Source organism: Tachypleus tridentatus, chromosome 8, assembly GCF_004210375.1.
Source record: "Tachypleus tridentatus isolate NWPU-2018 chromosome 8, ASM421037v1, whole genome shotgun sequence".
In the NCBI taxonomy this organism is placed as follows: Eukaryota; Metazoa; Arthropoda; class Merostomata; order Xiphosura; family Limulidae; genus Tachypleus; species Tachypleus tridentatus.
The window spans coordinates 50,397,853-50,421,575 of NC_134832.1; the positions used below are offsets into that span (position 1 = coordinate 50,397,853).

General features: G+C 36.0%; 1 protein-coding gene across 1 annotated transcript in view; it reads right to left on the bottom strand.

Annotated features, from left to right (window-relative positions):
* Positions 1 to 23,723, bottom strand: part of LOC143222369 (semaphorin-2A-like) — a 222,792-nt gene extending 199,069 nt beyond the window's left edge. Inside the window, exon 1 of the mRNA XM_076448814.1 lies at positions 23,484 to 23,723. The gene's annotated coding sequence lies outside the window, so the exon portion shown is untranslated. The remainder of the gene's footprint in view (positions 1 to 23,483) is intronic.

Below are 23,723 nucleotides of genomic sequence, written 5' to 3' on the forward strand. Positions count from 1 at the left end.
AAAATTAAATAACGAATTAACTTTTACCTTATAAAAATATTTTCCAAATCTAATTTATTCCTTTTTAAACAGATGAGATATTCATTAATTTTGTTAACGTACGTCTACTTACTAATTAGCACAAAGCTTCACAATGGGCTATCTGTACTGTGCCCACCGCTAGAACGGTTTACAAAATCTAGCACTGTAACCCTTCACGCTTTTCTTTCAGGCACATGGTGGCCAAACGCACAACATATTCTGATATAAAGTAACGTGTGTAAGTCCACTGATCTTTCAATTGTTGTATTTCACACAAAGCTAAACAAGGGCTAGCAGTCCCGGAAGTTGAAGTTTTATACTGGAGAGAAGTCAACTTGTAAACACCACCTATCGGAATTTTTTGAACTACTCTTGTTAAACCGAATAGTGGGATTTTGGCCGTCAATTTTATAACGCACCTATGGGCCAAAATGTTACGAAGCGCAATCCCCCCTTTGGTGGTAACAGGACTCGAACCACGAATCCTCAGTTCTACAGACTGGCATATTAATCAATGATCAGATATACTGAAATGTATCCTGGAACAATGGTCTTAATATACAGTAATTGAAGACAATTTAAAGGAGAAGAGTGTTCCATGTGATCCTAACGTAACGATGTTTGCTTAGAATTAAGCAAAAAGCTACACAATGGGCTATCTATGTTTTGCCCACTACGGGTATTGAAACCTGGATTTTAGCAATGTGCGAGTCCGCAGACATGCCGTTGTGCCACGGAGGGAGAGGTGGTTAATATAAAGAATGTTTCGGTTTATACACAACATTCCATATATATATTACAAAGAATAAATCACAATTTTAGGTTTTTATACATAACAGAATACTTCATTATAAGAAAGCTTACTCCAAAATTGTGTTGTTTCCGAATACTAGCAGAAAGCTACAACAGACGACTTGAGCCAGGCCTCTCTAATTATTAACTGATAGATTAGATGAAACCTGTCAGTTGATAGCATTCACCACGCGAACTTTTGCGCTACCCCAATCGCACATTGGAGTTACAACATTACTCTTATAATGCACCGACGGCCCCACAGTGCGGGGCGTAAGTTTTGTTTCGGTAACGTGATGCAAACCATGGACCATCAGGTCTATAGTTACTACCACAGCCCACCAGGCTAAGTGTATGTGTTGGGGGTAGGTATTACGTTGTCCGGTTTTATGCACCCATGTTTTTCAAAGTAATATTTCAAAGGCATAAAATCTAAGATAAATGAAACGGTCTGAAAATTTTCAGACACAAAATAACACATCGATCCGGACCCCAACTCTTTGTGTGTGTTCAAAAACACAAAGCCACACATATTTTCCTTCTCAAAAGAAACACACAAATATCACGTTTTCCACGCCTTTCTCTCTATTGATTCTTGCTCGATGAAGGCCTTAACTGTATAAACACGTAGTATTATGTGGTCGATCAGTTTACTCAGTTCGATCCACACACGCACGTGCATGTTCTTCGTAGTTCTGTATAGACACTCTTTCCAAAATGTTTTCTACCTCAAATAACTTCCTTCACTAAGAGCCGTGGAATAAGCGTAACCAATACGATTCAGTGATAGTATCCACCATAATCCAATAACGACGTTCCTTTCGTATGATCGACTAACTAATCACTGGCCTCATTAAGAGTCCATCAGATTCGGAGTTGCACAACGTATACCATAAATCTTAAAACGAGTCATGAAAATTATATCACATCCATATCTTACACGTCGGTTGAAATGTTGTGTATTTTAAACATACTGTTAAGAATATATATATTAAAATACCATATATCATATATAAATTTCCATGTTTTCCTGTTGTGGAGCAACATGTGAGCTCAACCACTACATAGAAGCTCAACCGAAGTCTACCCCATACCTATTTATTTTCTTACTTGTCAATAGTATAGAATACGTTGTTAGATTTTAATTTTTCATTAATCGAAATTATATTGAAATGTAATTTTACAGCTGTTCTTTCTTGAAATCCATAAAGGCGACACCCCCCTCCCAAAAAACAACAACAAAATGTCTATAGTCAGTCATGTATCATTAGCGCTTGCGTTCTTCTTCAAATGGCGTATTTTGTGTTAAATACGCGCGATTCTCGTAAAAAAAAGCGTAATTCTCGATTTTCATCAATTGGTTTATATTTCTAGTTTAAAGGCAGAAATATAACTTATACATTAAAAAAAACCTTCAACATTTTCAGCAGTTACAACAATTTATAGACATTAGTGACGTACAATACGTTTTTTATTTTGAGTTTCGCGCAAAGCTACACGAGGACTATCTGCCCTAGCCCTCCCTAATTTAGCAGTGTAAGACGAGAGGGAAGACAGTTAGTCATCACCACCCACCACCAACTCTTGAGCTGCTATTTTAACAACGAATAGTGGGATTGACCGTCACTTTATAACGCCCCCACGGCTGAAAGGGCGAGCATGTTTGTGCGATGAGGATTCAAACCCGCGACCCTCGGATTACGAGTCCAGTGCCTTAACCATCTGACCATGCCGGGCCCGTACAATAGAGAATAGTCAGTTCAAACTTACACATCACAGCATTTCATTCATGTTGGGCACTGAAAAAAATGTAGCCCTTTAATTACGTTTTAATTATTTGGCATGATTTTCGTGCATTATCCTAACCGCTGTCCAATCATATTACGCATTATAAATTAACCAACAAACGATAGCTTACCGAACAAAACCGGAAATATGCAACTAATATACAAAACATTTTACATTGATATTAACGCCATCTACTGGCTTTTGAACACTAGACATTTCAATCAGTGATTTAATAATGGCTTAAAAACGAAATACTGAAAAAATTCTTCAAACGTGATATTTGGTTGTTTGTTTTTTTGAATTTCGCGCAAAACTACACGAAGGCTATCTGGGCTAGCCGTACCTAATTTTACAGTATTAGACTAGAAGGAAGGCAGCTAGTCATCATCACCCACCGCCAATTTTTGGGCTACTCTTTTACCAACGAAAAATAGGATTAACCGTCACATTATAGCATCCCTAAGCTGAAGAACCAAGCATGTCCGGTAATGAGATTCGAACCCGCGACACATAGATTGCCACCAGGCTATCTGAGGGTTATCGTAAAGTAGAAGAGAAAAATAAGGCACGGACGTCCAATAGGGGGCATATTAATTAACAAACATTTCTTAAAAGTTCATTTATTATCAGGCATATTGTACTATGATACCAACAATAAAAACTGTTCTTTGTTAGAACAATGATAAGGTCTTTATTAAATATTTCAACCTACAAAGGCTGCAATATCTAAGATGTTATATTTCGCTACGCCTAAATACGTCGTTTCTTATATTTACTCTTAATATGTTTAATTATTCTAAAATAGTCAAGCCCCCCCCCCCTCAAATGTTGCTTAAAAACTGGCCAACATTTATTCATTGCCCTATCAGTTTGTTATTATCTAAGCGTTGTCGTTTTAGCGCAAAGCTACACAATGGGCCGTTTGCCCTTTGTTCACATCGACGGGGTGGGTGATCGAACCCGAATTTTAGCGTGAAACTACCTCGGTCCCACCGGAAGACGATAAAGTTGGACAAGTAGTTGGGTGTTAACGAATACATTCATTCTTCTGCCACACTCTACGTGGTGTTCAATAACAACTTCATTTCAAATAAATCTTTGTTTTTCAACCCAACCTAAAACAGTTAGTACACTCCCGACTTAAAAAATAACAATTTTTTTAAAATCTAATTTTATGTTTTAAAAATACACTCAGGTAGCAATGTTTTTCCTCAATAATAAATATTCCATCTTAATGGTTTCTTCCATTTTCTACAATGACTACTTTTTAATTGGCACCGGTTTCGAATCCAGCTTCTCTCCTTCAGGGGAGGTAGGGAGGTGCAGTGGAGATTTGTGGGGAGTCACCATTCATTGGTAATGTTTTTTTTTAGATTGATATTGTTTTTCAAATTGCTAGGGAAATTTAACTTGGGTGGGTCATAGTTAAATTTGGAAAGTGCACGGCCCACTCCAGCACCCTCTATCGCCGGCCCTGCGATATACTCACTTTTGTTAAATTCGTACCTGAAGAGACTCAATTAATTTATACAGTTGATACTCCAGTTACGTTTTCCATAATGTGTTCTATGTAAGGTTTGTTTGCGTTTTGAATTCGCGCAAAGCTACACAAGGGCTATCTGCGCTAGTCGTCCGTAATTTAACAGTGTAAGACCAGAGGGAAGGAAGCTAGTCATTACCACCCAGTGCCAACTCTTGGGTTACTCCTTTACCAACGAATAGATGGATTGACAGGTAATATTATAACGCCACCACAGGTGAAAGAGCAAGCATGTATGGTGTGACGAGGATTCGAACCCGCGATCTTCAGTTTACGAATCGAGTGCCCTAACCACCTGGCCATGCTAGACCTCCAGTTAAGCGGTACGAATTCACTTGCAAGTGAAATACATAATGTTTAGTCGAGCGCTGAGATTAAGGGAACATAAATACCACCATTAGTCATCTGGTTTTAATAAGACATGCCAGTCAAAGATTCCATCAAGAAATTCTTTCATATTACGATGTAATCTGATTCGTTCCAGCAATTTCTATAGTTGCTCAGACAGACCACGCTATTCGTGTAGTTACATCACATAACAGTAACCGTTCTACACATAAAAATATCTGGAAATTTTCCAAGCAAATATTCTGTTTTCAGCGTCTCGACACTTCTTCTTGAGTGTTTACAAGAAAACCTAAACTGATGTCAAATACAAAATAGAAGTTTTTGTCCTTACAGAATAGAAACATCTATCATAATAACACTTAGTTTTTGTCTGTTCTGAAAATGCGCGCACACTTCCTTTCAACGGATACAAAGAAAAGGCAGACGTAAATATACTACGGGGGACATATGCACAACATATTACAAACTTATCAAAGTTTCAAAAAACGTCTAAAGTTAGGTCGTAGAATAACATCAGTTGATAATATTAAGTACGGTTAACAGTTAGCCCTAAATAAAGCAAGAAACGTACTCAAGTTACAGTGCTAATTTATTTCTTTATCGAATATAGGCCGTGAGACTTAAAACTAAAGTTAGGCCTAAGATAAGTGAACTTATTACATGTCGGTGTTTGAAATTAAAATTATTTTATAGCTTTTGTAAGAAAGATACTAAGTTGACCGCAAATTTGTTGCAGGTCCCTGCTAGAACTATATTAGCAATCAAGTATACGTGTGACTGTACCCTAATTATAACTCCTTTTTAAAGTTTTCAACCAGTAGCAAACCACGATTTTATATGTAAAGGTGTCATTACGATCTGTAATTGCAAACCGGCACGAGTGATTTAATAACAGAAATATTTCTCTTTGAATTTTTTCTTGAGAGATCATTTAGTTTCGAGTACTCGATTCACGCTAAACATTGCAACTGCAATTATAATCAGTACATCTTTTGGGATTTAATCATATATAAATAAACTTATCGTTCATTACTTAATAACTTAAACGTTCCAATCAGAACTAAGCCTTACTCATTCCCAGACGTTTTCCTTAAACCTACAGTTAAATTATAAACGATTATCTCAGCTCAACGTCGAATGATTTTCATCAACAATCAAAGTATTTTGTTCTAAATGATTATAAATGTAACTCTTCAGGTCCTTTTTAACTGAATGGTACTCCAAATATTCCAGTATCCTCACGTTTTGGTCTAAGCAAATTCGTTAACTTCACATACGGAAACTTCGGTAAGTTTTGACTTTAAAAAAAAAAAATAAAATTTGAAATTTTAATGTTGAGAAAGTTAAAAACAATAACAACACTTTTAAACTAAAGAAAAAAGTGAATTCGCATCCTTAGCGTTGTGAAGTATTGGAACAGACCAAAAGCTGCTTCAAGGTCATGCATTCTGAAACATTTGTATTCCACTATATGCGCCACCTATTTCTTTCTTATTACCCTTATCTTTGTTTCTCATTCAATTCTCACATTTTTATCAAGAAGGAAATCGCATCCGAACCACAAATTGCAGAAGAAAAGAACTCAAAACAAGTCTAGCCTCGGACTTGAGAAAAGCCTTCAAAGAGATCTTGAGCGGAAACACCTTTTGCATAAGCCCGGTACGGCCAGGTGGTTAACGCACTCAATTCGTAATCCGAAGGTTCGAATCCCCGTCACATCAAACATGCTCGCCCTTTCAGCCATGGGGGCGTTGTTATAATGCGATGGGCAATCTCACTATTCGTTGATAAAAGAGTAGCCCAAGAGTTGGCAGTGGGTGGTGATGACTAGCTGCTTTCACTCTAGTCTTACACTGCTAAATTAGGGAGGGCTATCTGCGCTAGCCCTCGTGTAGCTTTGCGCGAAATTCAAAACAAACCTTTTGCACAAATTTCTGCAACTTTCAATCTTCAGTAAATGCTGAACAGAAATAATATTTGTGCAAGTCCATATAAATTTAATCTTCCGTTAATTGCTGACGTGAAACAGGCAAGTCACTGCGAGATCCAAACTTCAAATAGATGTTGACCTGAAACATGCAGGTCACTGTAAGATCCTAACTTCAAATAAATGTTAATGTTGCTTAACTAAACCACACACTTTTTCAATATAAGCATCATGAAGGGAAGTTATCATCAAACAAGTTACACACTCGACTTCTAACCGAAATACCATTTTAGACAGTAAGCTATACACGGGAATCACAACACTTCACCATGTTATATGAGAGATATGTACCAAAACAATTATTTTAAACATGATTCGTAAGCTTGTAAAACATGAAGTTACTTCACCTGATAATAAATCGGAGTGATTACAGACATAATAAAAGTTTCCGGATAGGTCAGGGTAAGTTTATGGATTTACAACACTAAAATCTGGGTTCGATTCCTCGCGGTGGAAAGGGCTACTCGTTGAGTAGCTTTGTCCTAAAATATCAGTATAATACTGACAGCGTTTTCTTAGATGTCGTAATGGTTTAGCCCCTTCACTGTTTTCCTACACAGTCTGCATTACCTAATAAAACCGATATCTTAAGCTAGTTAAGTACGGCATGCTATGTTGTCTTTCAAAATGTCTCGTGGTAATTAAGAGAGTTGGTTAAGAAAATCCTCGTAATCGTAGAATTTGCAGAAATCTATTGGGATTAACTGTCGTTCGCGTTCTTCGAGAAATAAATAAAGAAATATGCTGGTGTCACGCTCAGAACACAGGCGTCTGTCTCTCGCATGACGTTAATGAAATTTTGAAACGCCAAAACTCGAAGGAGAGTTTTATAAGTTTTAGTTTTATAAGCCAATTAAGAAAGGGCATTAGGTGTCGACTAGATCAAAAAAGGAAGAATTGTAGTTTGTCAAGCGTATTGTTAGTGCAATGTCAAACTAAGCAAGTTCACTGTAATTTTATGCAATATCCCCCTCCCAAATGTATTTCAAATCCTAGATTATCGTATACGGATAATAAAAATTATAATCTTCTCTAAAACCTTGTTTACCAAATATATACACAACTTAGTACGATAAATAGACAAATATATACAGACAAAGAGAATGTTTCGAAATTATGCAATTCTATGAACTTAAATAAAAAATTTGGTTTATTTTTGTTTTTAATTTCGCGCAAAATTACTCGAGAGCTATCTGCACTAGCCCTCCCTAATTTAACAGTGCGAGACTAGAGGGAAGACAGCTAGTCATCATTACCAACCGCAAATTCTTGGGCTAGTCTTTTACTAACAAATAGTGGGATTTACCGTCACATTATAACATCCTCGCGGATGAATGGACGAGCATGTTTGGTGTGATGGGGGTTAGAATGTGTAACCCTCGATTTAGGAGTCGAGTGCCTTAACCACCTGGTCATAAGCAGAAGTATGGAAGACTGTGTAATAACGCCAACCAGACCATGCATTAAAACAATATCAGGGCTCATCATGTCGGTTGGGATATAATATACTCAATTTATAATAATTGCATTTAACTTACTTAATATAATTCACAAAGTTGTTAATATACAGAGTACCTGGATCACCATTACGTTATTTATAAATCAGTTTGGTAATTTGTATCTAGCATGAAGCTACACAACGGGTTATCTGTGCTCTTTATATTACGAGTACTGAAACCTGGATTTTAACGTTGTAAGTTCATAAACTTACCGTTGACCCACTGGACTTTTAGAAAATTAATAACGCAGGAACAGTTAGAACAGCATGTTCAATTATACGAACAATTCACGATGTTTCTCGAGAAATGTAGTATGCTCAATGAAAAAAAAAAAAGGCAAACAAAACAAAACTTATTTACTGTGAGGTGTTCGTTTGTGAGAAGTAAAATACGAGCACTCTGCTGGCTGTCTCTGATTTCGAACTTCTGTCATTTTATCATAACTGTTGAATTCAGAACAAGGTCACAACTCCAGAGGTTTCGTGGATCCATTCATGTTGGGGTCAGTTACCTAGCAGGAGGTACTTACCAATTCTAGGAACATATGGCTTAAAGTGGAAAAAAAATTATATAATATATCAACCACACTACATCTGCCATATTCAGTACCGATGAGATATCTCGCCCAATACCAAAACTCGTTAGGCTGGTTGAGGTACAACAGGCATATCAGTGGTGTAGGCGCAATTTGTAATCCTAATTTTCATGAACAACGATTGTTATGATATGAACTATATTAAGTAACAAATTGCAATTATACTAAATTGTATTTCAGTTATTTTAAGATCATCTGACAGGTGTCGTCTGGCTGTACAATGTCCTGTTCATATATATGTAAAACGGCTCGTTTGGGTTGAGAAAATTTTTTACGTAGAGGTTGTTGTTTTGGAATTTCGCACAAAGCTACTCGAGGGCTATCTGTGCTAGCCGTCCCTAATTTAGCAGTGTAAAACTAGAAGGAAGGCAGCTAGTCATCACCACCCACCGCCAACTCTTTGGCTACTCTTTACCAACGAATAATGGGATTGACCGTCACATTATAACGCCCCACGGCTGGGAGGGCGAGCATGTTTGGCACGACTCGGGCGCGAACCCGCGACCCTCAGATTACGAAGCGCACGCCTTAACGCGCTAGGCCATGCCAGGCCCTTTACGTAGAGGAGTGAACAACGTTTCGACCTTCTTCGGTCGTCGTCAGGTTCACAAAGAAAGAGAGAGGTAACTGACCGGAAGCTGACCACATGTTTGAAAGGGGTTGTGTAATGAGTGTCGGAATGTAGAGGGCGGGCTTAGATGTTGAATATACAATTTTATATCACTTATTTTATTTTATTTTTATTATTATTATTTATTATATCATATTTTAATATAGATATAAAGGTGTTCCTTTGTATTGGTTTATTTTGGGCTTAAGTTGTTGTATAAGTAAGGCTTCTTTAATTTTGCGTTTGTTTATGTTTGTTTCTTTATTTAATATTTGAGTGTTTTCTATGGTTATGTTGTGTTGATTTGACTGGCAGTGTTCGAAAACGTGTGAAGGTGACTTTTTATGTTCTTTGAATCTGGTTTCCATTTTTCTACTTGTTTCTCCAATATAGAAGTCGTGGCAGTTATCACATTGTATTTTATAAATAATGTTGGTGTGGTGTTTGTCAGTGTAGTTTTACGTAGTAAAGCCATTAAGGCTTTATGATTAAGTTGACATGCATTTCATTCAACAATGTAGAAAAGAACAACTAACCTCTAATTTTGTAAAGGTAAAACTATCAACAAATTTTAATACATACACAAAAATTATCCAAAATTTACAGAAAAAACTACTTAAAGCCATGTTGAACACAAAATATAAAGAACTACATGACTTACAAAAACAAAAAATGAACCTTGACCATCAATTGGTATGCTGCATCAAACCAGAGATTTACGGACTTATACAACGAAACATAAACCAAATCAATACTAAGAACGACAGAGACAAAAAGATCTGTCACAACAAAAAAACTTGAAAAACTAAGATGCAAACAACAGAAAAGACACCAAAACGACAAACCGTTGACTAACCTCATAATTAACAGATCCGACCGACAATTAAACACAGACGAGATACATCTACTTAACAAAGGACTCAACTTCGCAATAGCACCTAGGTACATTCCAACTATAGAAATCAAAACATGTTTAGAAGATCTAGCCAGGAGACTTGTGATACTTTCTACAGAAAACAAAAACAAGGAAACAACCGAAAACAACCAACAGATAGAAGACAACTTAGACAATTTTATTGACATCCAACAGCCAAACTTCCCAGAAAAAAAATAAAAATTTATATTTCCCAGAAACACCTAAAAACAACATCTTAAATGATTTTTTCAAAGAATTTTCTCACAAAACCATCAACATAATTTCACAAAACAGAAAGTTAAAAAATAATCTTACAAAAAGAGACATTAATTCCATTTAAAACCTAAAACAAGACAAAAACATAAAAATTCTAAAAGCAGATAAAGGTAACGCTGTAGTCATAATGAATACGAATGAATACATTCAAAAAAATGAAGAACATCCTATCAGACACGAACAAATTTAAACCAATACACACAAATCTAACAAAGACACGAGACGCAACTGAACAAATTACTACTAAAAATGAGAAAAAAAAAACAAACAATTTCACAAACACTTTATTCCTACCTACGTAAAACCGACTCACGCACACCACAAATATACGGCATCCCCAAACCTCATAAACCAGATTGTCCATTACGACCAATACTGTCCACATATGAATCGTTTAATTACAATCTTGGTAAATACATAGCATGGGCATTCTCCAAATATGTAACATCAGCCAGCTCATTCATCAAAGACTCTTAATTTCAAGTCTAATCTTAATCAACTTAATCACGAAGCCTTAATGGCCAGTTTTAGAAGTTCCAACCGCTAAAGCCTGCAAGATAGCCTTAAAACTCTACATCCGAGACCCGAACCCATCTATAGACATTCCCAGCAACCAATTAGCAACCCTCATAGAATTCACCACGATGAAGACAAACTTCATGTTCAACAACCACAACTATATACAAACAAATGGCCTAAGCATGGGCAACCCAGTATCACCAGTTCCAGCCAATATTTTTATGACACAAGTTGAAACACAAGCAATTAACACAGCATTACATCCACCACTATACTGGTACAGATGTGTAGACGACACGGTTGCGGAACACACACTTAATTTTTTCAATCACATTAACTCTATACATCCCAACATTAACTTCACACAAGAACAGGAAGAAAGCAATCAAATATCATTTCTTAACCTCAAAATTACAAGAACCGATACACAATTTAAAACAGAAATCCACCGAAAAATCACCCATACTGGACTATACATTCCTTGGGACTCAGCACATGAAGCAAAACAAACACTCAACATACTAAGAAACCAAATAAACACAGCCATAAAACTATGCTTACCACATAAAATTAACGACGAATTAGACAAAATAAAACAATACTTCATCAACATCAATAAGTTTCCTCCACAAGCCGTAGAAACACACACCTAAACAAAAAGCAAAATCAACCAACAAAAGTAAATATATCTCACGAATTAAAAAAATCACGAAACCATATACTGCTGAAGACCATATATTCCCGGCATCAGCAGAAAAATAACCAACATTTGGCAAAAACTAGTAACAAAATATGACATTCCAGTTAATACCAAATTTAATCAAAAACCAGGCACGAAACTGAGGTCCATACTATGTAAAAACTACACTGACAAACACCACACCAACATTATTTATAAAATACAATGTGATAACTGCCACGACTTCTATATTGGAGAAAAAAGTAGAAAAATGGAAACCAGATTTAAAGAACATAAAAAGTCACCTTCACACGTTTACGAACACTGTAAGTCAAATAAACACAACATAACCATAGAAAACACTCAAATACTAAATAAACCAACATAATTAAAGAAGCCTTACTTATACAACAACTTAAGCCCAAAATAAACCAATACAAAGGAACACCTTTATATCTATATTAAAATATAATATAATATATAATAATAATAAAAAATAAAATAAATAATATAAAATTGTATATTCAACATGTAAGCCCGCCCTCTACATTCCGACACTCATTACACAACCCCTTTCAAACATGTGGTCAGCTTCCTCTCTCTTTCTTTGTGAACCTGACGATGACCGAAGAAGGTCGAAACGTTGTTCACTCCTCTACGTAAAAATATTTTCTCAACCCAAACGAGCCGTTTTTACATATATATTTCTCTACAAGTGGGTTTTCTCGACATCACTAATGTCCTGTTCATTTCCCATCGTTCGCTTTTCCTATCTACACAATATGGTACTTTGTTTTCCAGAATACACATTCTCTCTAAAGGTCGACAGAGACCTTCCTTAGTTGACACTTTCGTATCAGAAAAATCGATAACTTGTCAATAGAGTTGTCCTGTATTTGATTAAAAGAACTTGTTAGCTCTTTCACTTAGCTTTACCCCTGCGTACCCTGGCACATATATCCAGTTAATGATCTTAGGGTCTTTCTGTCATCCATCTTGGGACCATCCACTCTGAATTTTACATAGTAATTCCTGTAACTCACAAATATTATGTTAGCATAGGTCTATTTGTTGCTTTCAACAATCCTAGAGAAGTTTGTTTGTTTGTAGTTTAAGTATAGGACGGTCCGTAAGTCCCTACCCATCCATATGTTATTATGTTATATTCAATTACGCATGTAATATAAATGTTTCTTTTTTTCAGAAAAATATGGCCGATGTAAGCCCATGTACACTTGAAGAGCGTATTGTGACAAGTACGTGGGTACATGAGCGCAAGAATACTGATGATACCACACAGATATACTGGATACGTAAGATATATGGATGGATAAGTATATGGATTACGGGCCACCCTTTACAACGCTGCACAATGGGCTATCTGTGGTCTGCCCACCAAGGGTATTGAAATCCGGTTTCTTGCGTTACGAGATCGCAGATATAATGCTGTGCCGCTAGAGGGCATTCAAAGAAGCTATTGGTTGCCTCCAGTTCCATATTTGTGCTGTGTGTGGAAAGCGTGATGTTCCACCAGTTCATGCAAAATGTTGATTATCTCTCATATACAGAATGACCATCCAATTCTTGATGTAGGGACCATCTGTGACTATGATTGATAACAGACAATTGTTCACTGTGGTCTTGAAATAAGTAGTGACAGGCTTTTCATTTTGCTTTGTCTTCTACCTAATATCTACATTTTCTATCTACGGAGATTTACACAGATCCCAATGTGGCTAGATCTATTCCACGTAGAGACATCTAGGATCTGATGGTGACGAATGATTTCACTGGTGATTGTATAGTACCAGTCCAACCTTTTACCAGGCTGAAACACCATAGCATTATACACACACCTTCACAATATCTTTCTCAGAAGATGTGTGCTGCGAACGATATTTTTGGTCCTTTCAACAGAAAAATAAAGGATTATATAACCTTATGATGTTATTTAACCTGCCAGTGGAAAAGATCTCTGCCTGCCTTTACTTAGTGTGTTCTATTATACAGTATTTTCCATGAGAAAGAGTATGTGATGCTAAAAAAAAATAAGTAACTAGAGTGAAAGAAACTTTCCCTTATTCATTGAACATTATTGATAAAATTACACATACGGTTGGTTATAAAAGTGTATCTGTAAAACATTGTAATTCTAGGTGAGCCGTAACTGCTTGCATTAGGTAATTTGATAAACTAAGCAGAAGGCAATGGTACAGCACCCAGTTTCAACTTTAATCTAACAGCGGATTTACTTGGCTGTCACTTTTATAACGCATCCATGGCCCCCGAGTTACAAAATAAACATTACATTTCTAGTTTAAGGTGACTCAAATGATCAGTTTTGTTGTGTCAGACAGGTGGCAGCACTGCCTTTGTTAGGATGGCTCGGATTCTTTGTGGAAGTGGTACTTTAAATATCTCCTCAATAGGTCATCAAAACTTTACAATACTACACAGTGTTTCCTTTTATAACAATATCTATGCAACTACTGAGTCACAAGTTCGGGTAATTTCTGTAAACATTACTGTAAAACATCTGAATTTCCTGTTCGTTTTTCTGCTTCTCTTTTTTTCTTATTACATAACTCAAAAACCAAAACAGTATTGTCAGCTAGTTTCACTAAAGTGACAGTTTCAAATGTTGGATCTGCTTTTATAAATATTATATACTAGAAATAATTTTTTAAAATCATAATTCTAGTGTTAACGATATCTTTATCATCATGAGGTTAGTGTGTTTTTGGGTTTTTTACATAAATTTAGTATTCCTTTAAAAAGCTTGCCCAGAGAGTTGGAACAGCAATTACTGCCAATAATAGATAAACAACAAACCTCATTGTATTTAGAACTTAGTTATAAATGCAACCTTTCTATGTCTAGCAAACACGTAAATAAAATTTGTTTCATAAAATAAACTAAACGTAGGGATGACAGTTACATCAACCCCACATAATAACACTGGCAAGAATTAACATATAGTAATATATTTATATAACAATTAAATCACAGTCGAATTCAATTTATCCTTTTTGTCTGTTAACATTCTACTACACTGTGGTTCATACGATATTTCTACATTTATTTGCATTGTTTTGATATATATATATATATATATATATATATCATAACTACTTCACTGTGCTTTAAATACATCAAATTAATTAAACATGACTGTTGAATACGAACTTGAGAAAGCTAATGGAGGGCAACATCTTCTGTCTTTTAGGATAAAACTTTGAAATACTTCCCATTGTTATTTTTAATATGTACATTTAATATTATTTAGGAAGAATTCCTCATTACGGAGTAATGGCGAACAGAATTATTTGACAACAATAACAGACTCAATTTGCAACAATTGTGTCGAAAATAAACCCACCAATCGTAGCTTTCATCACGCTAGGTGACTGTGGAAGAAATGATGAAACCACCAATCCTAGCTCTCGTAACAGTCGGAGATTGTGGAAGAAACGATGAAACTACCAATCATAACTCTCGTAACGGTAGGAGGCTATGTAAGAAATGATAAAACTACCAATCGCAGCTCTCGTAATGGGAGAAGAATGTGGAAAAAAATGATGAAACTACCAATCCTAGCTCTCGTAATGGTAGGAGTCTGTGGTTGGTTGATTTGGTGTTTTATGGCACAAAGCAGCTAGACTATCTGCGCCAAACATCCGGTAAAAAGTTAAAGTAAATTTAGTAAAATTCATAAAAGGAAATTAAGGTAAAACAAAACAAAGTTTTAAAAAATTATATAAACAGCATAAAACCAATGTTTACATCTAGTCTACAACGTTAAGAGAAAAACTACAGTAATTCAAGTTGTAAAGGACTTTCTGTAGCATAATTGTAATTATCATAAATCGTCACAAGTACAAAAACCACCGTCAGTCCTGGTTCCGAGTTATTTTACATTATGGCCATTTTCAGAAAGTAAAGTTATAAAAGTTTTAAAAGACTTGCAGCAAAATTTTAATAATAACTCGCCAGGATGACTAACGGGCAGCTCAAACAGCAGCGTTAGTCACCTGAAGTTGGCCTTTCCAGTCCTGGTTTCGAGTTATTTAACGTTATGGCCATTTTCTAATTTCAAATAAAACTAGATGAACTTTGATTCTTAAAAGGGAATCCCATTAAAAAAGGTCTAATGTGTAAACTAAAAACTTAAATGGCATTCAAAAGATTAATGGCCTTTAAAAAACTAAAAACATTTCTAAGGTGGACAGTGTCACCATCACCAATAACGCTGTCTGACGAAATTGACAAACCTTGGGACAGAACATGTTTAAAATGGTGCCGTCGTTGAGAGTCGTAACGACGACAAGAAAGTAAAATGTGACTCACAGTGATTTGAGTGTTACACAAACTACACACTGGTGCATCATTTCCATATAAAAGAAAATGATAAGTTAAAAAAACTGTGACCAATGTGTAGTCTAGTTAGAACAACTTCCTCTTTCCGATCCTTACGGTAGCAAGACGGCCAAAGTCCAATAGAGGGTTTTATTTGGAAAAGCTTGTTTTCACGTTGTTCACTCCAAGTCGACTGCCAACTGGCACGGAGCTGAGCCTTGAATACAGGACCATAGTCCATGTATGGAACAGGCACAGTGGTGACAGTGCCAGAACAGATAGATTTAGCTGCAGTGTCGGCGAGCTCGTTCCCATGAATACCAACATGGCCCAGTATCCAGAAAAACTAGAGAGAAGTAGATGTTAAAGAGAGATAGGCCAGTCGGTTTGGAATATCGGCGAGAACAGGTTGTGAACTACCGTGAAGCGATTCCAGGGCCAGTAGAGAACTAAGCGAGTCAGTATAAATGGTGCAGTTTGAGTACTGCTTAGCTTCTATGTGATCCAGGGCAAGAGAAATGGCGTACAGTTCAACAGTGAACACAGAAACTGTGGAAGGAATTCTGCACGCAACCACTGAACCACAACAAACCATGGCAGAGCTCACACAGTCATCTGATTTTGAACCATCTATATAAATAGGAATGGAAGAATGGTTCGAAAGATATTCAGCAAATAACAGACAGTATATCCAATAGGGAGTGTCTACTTTTCTCAGATAACTTAAAGATAGGTCACATCTGGGGACTGTAAGAAGCCATAGTGGGATGGACTGACCAGTGGATACAGCAATGTTGTCCAAGGACAGACCCAATTCATCCAACTCTGCCTGGATACGAAGACCAAAAGGAGCAATGGCAGACTGTATGTTCTGAAAAAGTATGGCCCACCGAGGAAAGAAACCACAACCCCAGGTGGGGTGCTTTGATAAGGAACGAAGTTTTGAAGCATATAATAAAGACAGCTGCAAACGACAGAGGTGCAAAGAAGGTTCATGAGACTATGTATAAGCTCTGAACTGGGGAAGTGCAGAAATCCCCAGTGCAGAGCTGAAGTTCTTGATGATAAATGAGGTCCAGCATCTTTAAGGCCGAGGTCTCGGCAGAACCATAGACCATTGATCCATAGTGGAGGTTAAAAGACTTTTCATTTGTTTGGAGAACGATTCTTTTGGAGGCACAGAGATATCTGTTTGCACTCCCACTGTAGTAGTGGAAGGAAGTGCAGCAGCATACGTCCGAGATGAAGTGGTGGACAGCAACTTTCAAGCCTCAGGATAAGTAATGTTATGAATCGTTTTCAAACGCTGCACCTCTTTTTCTTCCAACCATTTAGGACAAGTACAAAAGTAGGACGGGTGAGAGCCATTGCAATTGATGCAATGAGAGTTCGTTTTACACTCATAGGTATTGTGGTCCTTGACAAGGCACACGTCAAGGAACTACGACATGATATCTTTGAGTAACCGAACTGCTGACACTGGAAACATAGGAGAGGGTTTGGGATGTACGGCCATACCCTGCAATTAAGATAACCTGCCTTGATGGTGGCAGATGGACGTGGTGATGTAAATGTCAGAATGAGAATATTGGTCAGCATCATAATTCCATCTTTGCGAGTGGAGATACGCCTCACTGCAGAAACTCCTTGAGTGAAGAAACCAGCGAGAATCTCTGACTCGGGGATGTTCTTCAAATCCCTCTCAACAATAGTTACATCCCCAATTGCCTTGGAATGCAAGAAGAGTTCACTGTGTTGAGATGTGGATGTTTCCGCCAATATGTCACCAGACCAAAGCTTCTTTACTGACTCTGGAGAGCCAGCAAGTCTCTCCAGTCCCTTCTGGATAAAAAAGGGGACATTTGCCCTAAAGGTTACTCTGAAAGAGAATGTAGGATAAAAAAACGAGGTACAACAGGTAGTACAGATGTTGAAGTTTGCTACTCAGAATCTTGAATACGTGGACGTTTACCTATGGACTGTTTTTTCACTATTTTATTTAAGTTTTTATTTGGAAGATTCATAATAAAAAAAGGAAATTTCGGTGCCAACTGACCCCACCTGTCATATGTTTCAGTAATCACTGTCTCTACCCATCATGGATCCATACGAGGAGACGCACTACAACGTCAAACAAGGACACTGCAGCAACGCTACTATACCCAAACACCAGCATCAGATACAATGTCCACAACACCTGTTGAGAACATCCAACACTGGTACTCGCTTGAACCTAGTCCAAATAGACCAGCCGATTGACCCTAGGGGGGCCAATCCAAGGCCGCCCCATTTACAGGAACTCAAGGCCAAAGTAGTGTGTTAGGGTCTGACCCCTCAACCACCAGGATCCTCTCCTCCCCTTCGCGGGTTACCACGCACGGCAAACATGTGGGTGGATGTTTAGATCCCAGAGAAGGTAAACTGAAATAACAGAACCTTCCCTGGGAGGTCCCCTCATCACGTATAGGAATCAACACCGAGGGGAGAAGTCTGTGGAAGAAACCAACAATCCTAGCTCTCGTAACGCTAGGAGACTGAGGTAGAAATAAAACCACCATTTCTAGTTCTTATAACAGTAAAGAACTAGGAAAGAAGTGATACCTTAGGAAGTAATTCTACCTAAGAACAGCCCAATACTATGGTTGAAAGTTGGCAGTAAATAAGTAAACCGGTACTACCTAAAGTAACAATCCATCTTCACACTAAAGAAAAAACATCCCTTACCCAACAGCATGGATCTTCACACAACTCAAATATACTAACAACTGAATCCATTACCCAACAGCATGGATCTTCACACAACTCAAATACACTAACTGACTTACAATCTTTTAATCGACATGTTTAGCAAAGAGTTTAAGTTTCTTATCCCGCACAGTTATTACTTTCCGAGAATTATAACTGTTCAAAATCAATCATCCAATGATAACCCTTGACCTATATCTGACCTCTCACCTTAACCGAAAAACTTCAGTTATAAACTCCAAACTGACGTCAAAGTTAGTCAAACGATTATTTTGAGACATTTATCTGTCGTATACTTCCGACAGGGCCCGGCATGGCCAGGTGGGTCCCGGGGTTCGAATCCTCGTCACACGATACATGCTCGTCCTTTCAGCCGTGAGGACGTTATAATGTGACGGTAAAAGAGTAGCCCAAGAGTGGGTGGTGATGACTAGCTGCCTTCCCTCTAGTCTTCCACTGCTAAATTAGGAGCGGCTAGCGCAGATAACCCTCGTGTAGCTTTGTGCGAAATTCCAAAAACAAAATACTTCCGACAGGTATTATGCAAACCAATGAAAGAGGTCAACGCAAGTCATTAGGTGCTAAAGTAAAACACGCATATATCAATATAAGCGTTCTCGATGGAAAATATCAAACACGGATTTACAACAGACAAGCAGAATACCCGTCACATGATGGAAAATAATGATTAAATTGTCTTCTTACAATCATATCTAAATAAACGTTTTTATTAACGTTTTCTAGAAATTAATTATAATCTAGTAACATGTTCTATAATAAACCTTCTTTCCAATAACCATAACAACTTAGCTTCAATGAATTCTACATTATTTTTTAATTCAAGTCGACGTAAAATAATTTATGCCACAAACAAGGTAAAAGAAGAAACAACTCAGTTTACAAGATGTCTTCATTATACAAGTCAACAAATGTACGGTAATTACAAGGGTATGTGTACAGAAGTATTGTAATTACAAGGGTATGATACGACAAAAACAATTCTATGAAATCCGTGTTTGTATGTATGTAAAGAATTTGTAAGAAGTTTTTTTAAAATGTCAAAAGTTTCTCATGGTAAATTGTAACGTCGTTCAAGTCTAAATGCTATTAAAATGGCTTCATTATTTAGATATTTCACGATTCACTACAGTAACTTTATTCCATTAAACTATCATTATATTCGTTCGTACATCTTATAATAACATTCGACTTATTTCTTTTTATAATAAATAAAAACCTCGCATGTACTAATTTAAGACGCACGCAACCCTTCCATTCAATATTCCAGGGTAACATACACGTTCTGCAGAAATCAATAGAAGTGTGTGTCGTTGTAATTCACGACACAGAGGTTCACATATTTCTGTCTCACTGACTCGAAATGAAATCCTTATTTAAAGTTTAAAAATACGAAGGCTTCTACAAAAAGAAAAAAAAAATTCACGTGGACATGCGACAGCAAAAATATGTATTCAAAACTCAGGAAATACCCTAAAACCATCACCTATATCATGGTGAAAATAATAACTGTTTTCTGAAAGACATCTTACCGATGTAAAATTATTAATACACTGCGACCTTTATATATATCATGAACTTCCGCAAAGTAGTAACTTCAGAATATTCTGTTACACTACTTATGAGTAAACAGCAAAATTACAAATGACGCTTGTTTAAACCAGAGTAACTAAACCAGGACGTTTTAGGACAATCTTTGTCGGAATATATACAATTGTAGTTGCACCTTCAGTCTAATTTGATGTAATGAGGGCCAAAATACGACATACATCATAAAAAAACACACGAAATTAATACAAAAATAAGTAGTTTGATGACCAACTTATGCGGCTTATTTGTTACCTTATCTTCGATTCTTTCATTTCCAGCAACTTAAAATCCGATTTTAGAATAAGTCATTATTTCAAACCAACTTTTCAGTTGCAGCTCAATGTAATGATAATAACAGTTCCGTGACTACAGTGTTACATTTAACTAAAAATATTCAATGAAACCACATGCCACACCTTTTCGTAAATGCGATTTACTAATTTCCTGCATATATATTAGTATGTCACTAAGTGGTTTATATATATACACATATTCTCTAACATCAATAGATTCCTGCACTACCGTTTAACGACAACGTTTTTACAACGAAAAATCTACTTACTGCCAAAAAGTACCACGTGCATGCTATCAAAAATACGCCAAGTAATAAAACGTTTCTAGAAACAGATTTAAGGTTGTTGTTTTCCAGTAGAAATGTTGACTAAAACAACTTCAGGTTTCTGAACCACCAAATACGTTGGTGAGGGACATATAAAACAAACAATAGAGTATTTGTAATTATACACACTCTCTCTCATTGTTTCTGTATTTTCTGAAGCTAATGGCTTCCTAGTGTAAGAAAAATTGAAGAAGTCATAACTTCTACAGTTGCCACACTACAGTATTTTTGAAAGTATAGAATATAGATGGGGACAAAACGATACCCATTTCAACAACTACCCTTACAAAATCTTAGAGTTACATAAAGTTGCAAGAATATTATGAGACTTACTATTGTTGCAAATTAAGGCATGTTTAGACACCACTTAAAAGGTTTAACGAGATCTACAAAATTCAGTTTTTTGGCAGCTCAGTTCCACCTTGGGTGACTTTCAAGTGTTGTTATTTTCAATATTAGAATAAGTTCAAAACACACGTCTTATTTTTGGGGAATGACAATGAATTAAAAAATAGTAAAATGGCTATTGGTAAAAATAGATTTTTTAACACCTGAGCTGATTAGAGTGATACAGTTCTGGTTTTCTGAAGTATGCATGTAAGGAACAGGCTACTTACAAGGAAACTATTGCTTCAACTGATTTATTTTGGACTGCAGAACTGAATGAAATACGAAATATAAATCCCAAAAGCCTAAGCTTCTTGTGGGATGACTATTATCTTAATATAGTGTTTATACTAGAGAAGTGAATGCCAGGAATTTGAAGTTTATATCCTCAAAGCCTTGGTTTCCTCAACTGTTGATCAAACTTGCACAAGATGGCTGAATGAAGTAGTAAGTATACATGTATCTAAGTCCTGACTGCTTGTGGGGTGACTATTATCTCAGTATATACATTGACACCAGAGAACTAAATTAGTGCCTAGTATGTATCTTTCAAACTGTTTCGGGAAAGACTACCACATCAGTTGGTACACCGACACTACAAAACTGAATCTTACGAGTATTGGTTCTCAACCCCCTAAAGATTGCTTCTGTGCATAACCACACATAATTTTCAATTTTCTCAAATTGCTACTTTATATTGATAGTTGGAAAAAAATTCAAGTTTCAGTGAACAACTTCATGACAAAATGTTTCTTGACATTTAATCAAAATTCTAAATGTTAATTACATGATTAATCTCTAATTCATCAAATCAATATACAAACATCACTTTTTATACTTTTATCTATAATTTTAAAACATTACATTCACTAATCTATTTTCTAAGATTTTACAGATATAAAGTATGAAATAGATGCAACAAAAAACACGAAACATTAAGTCAAATTACAATTAATCTTTATCAGACTTAGCAAATACATGACACATGCATCACTCACTATTTGTAATTTATATTCACAATTATGACACAATATATATATATACATATATATAGTTACACAATTCCTACAAACACCTGAAGATCTTTATTCATTTTGAGTAACTGCACTTTTATTGGTCTTATTCTAACTACTGAATTTTTCCTGTCTTCTATTTATTTAAGGTTTTCACAAAGATCATTTATCACTAATCTGCTTCTTACTCCTTGTGAGTAATGTGTTTTTCAATTAATTAATCATTTTTAACAGAAAATTTAGAAGGAGGACTGTAATTAACCTAAAGTCTAAACCAAGTTACTCAATAAACACCTTCCAAAGCAGATTGATGCTTTATATTCCAACAGAGGTTTATTTCATGATAATAAAAATACCAAAATTATTCTTAAGGTTATGAAAATTGTAGACAGCATTATCCCACACAAACAATTATAAGGACAACTGTGTATCTGGTGTGTAAGACAGGTGTAAATACATAAAGAATAACACACAAACGTGTTATAAATAAACAGCCCAAACTTCCAATAACAATACACAGGAAACATATCCTTTCATACAGCTTTTCTTACACTAGTATTTAAACCAGTTATAATAAAAAATGTCATAAAGTTGTTCAGCACAGAATATTTGTCAAATTTATGTACTTTAAAGAGTTACTAGGATGACTTTTAAAAATTACTGCCACAATGCTATTATATACAGAAAATATATTAATAGCTTATTATGTATTTTCCTTTTGTATTGGATAAATATTTATGTATATTTTTCAAATAAACTTATGAATCATAATTCATATGGTGGAGTTCAACTTTCCATTACTTTTTCAATAGTTTTTCCAAACGAGTGTGTAAAAGTTACAACTTGCAAAGTAATACATGCTTACTACATTTGCTAAGGTGGAAGACCTGAAAGCTATATTTACAATATTAAAACCTGTAACATTATTTCATTAACCCGTTCCTCCTATGTTCATAAAATTAACTGGCATTTACCAATTTAAGTCCCCTGAATGTGCGGATGCATTTGGGGTCCACAGTAATGACAAAATTTTAGTCTCAGCTGAAATTTATCAGTATCAAAACTAAAATATCAAGTTAAACTACAAACGTTTAAGTGTAACACAAACAATAATATGCACAACCATCTCGCGTTATTCACGCCAGCTAAAAAACTGTAGAGCAAACAATGACAATTTACTTTTACCTATTTTAACTTAAAATGTTAGGCCTCTGGTAATTGTCGAAGCACATTTTAGACAGCCAGATTTAGTTTAAACCATGCCAACATTACACCGTACTTGCCTTACAGCACTTAGGTAATAAATCCTATCAGAATCTTGCAGATTTTATTACTTACGTACATAGCCCATAAACCTAGGCCTACACTTCATTATAAAATATTACGTACACACTCAGAAATCTAACCGCTGCCAATTCGTCGGCA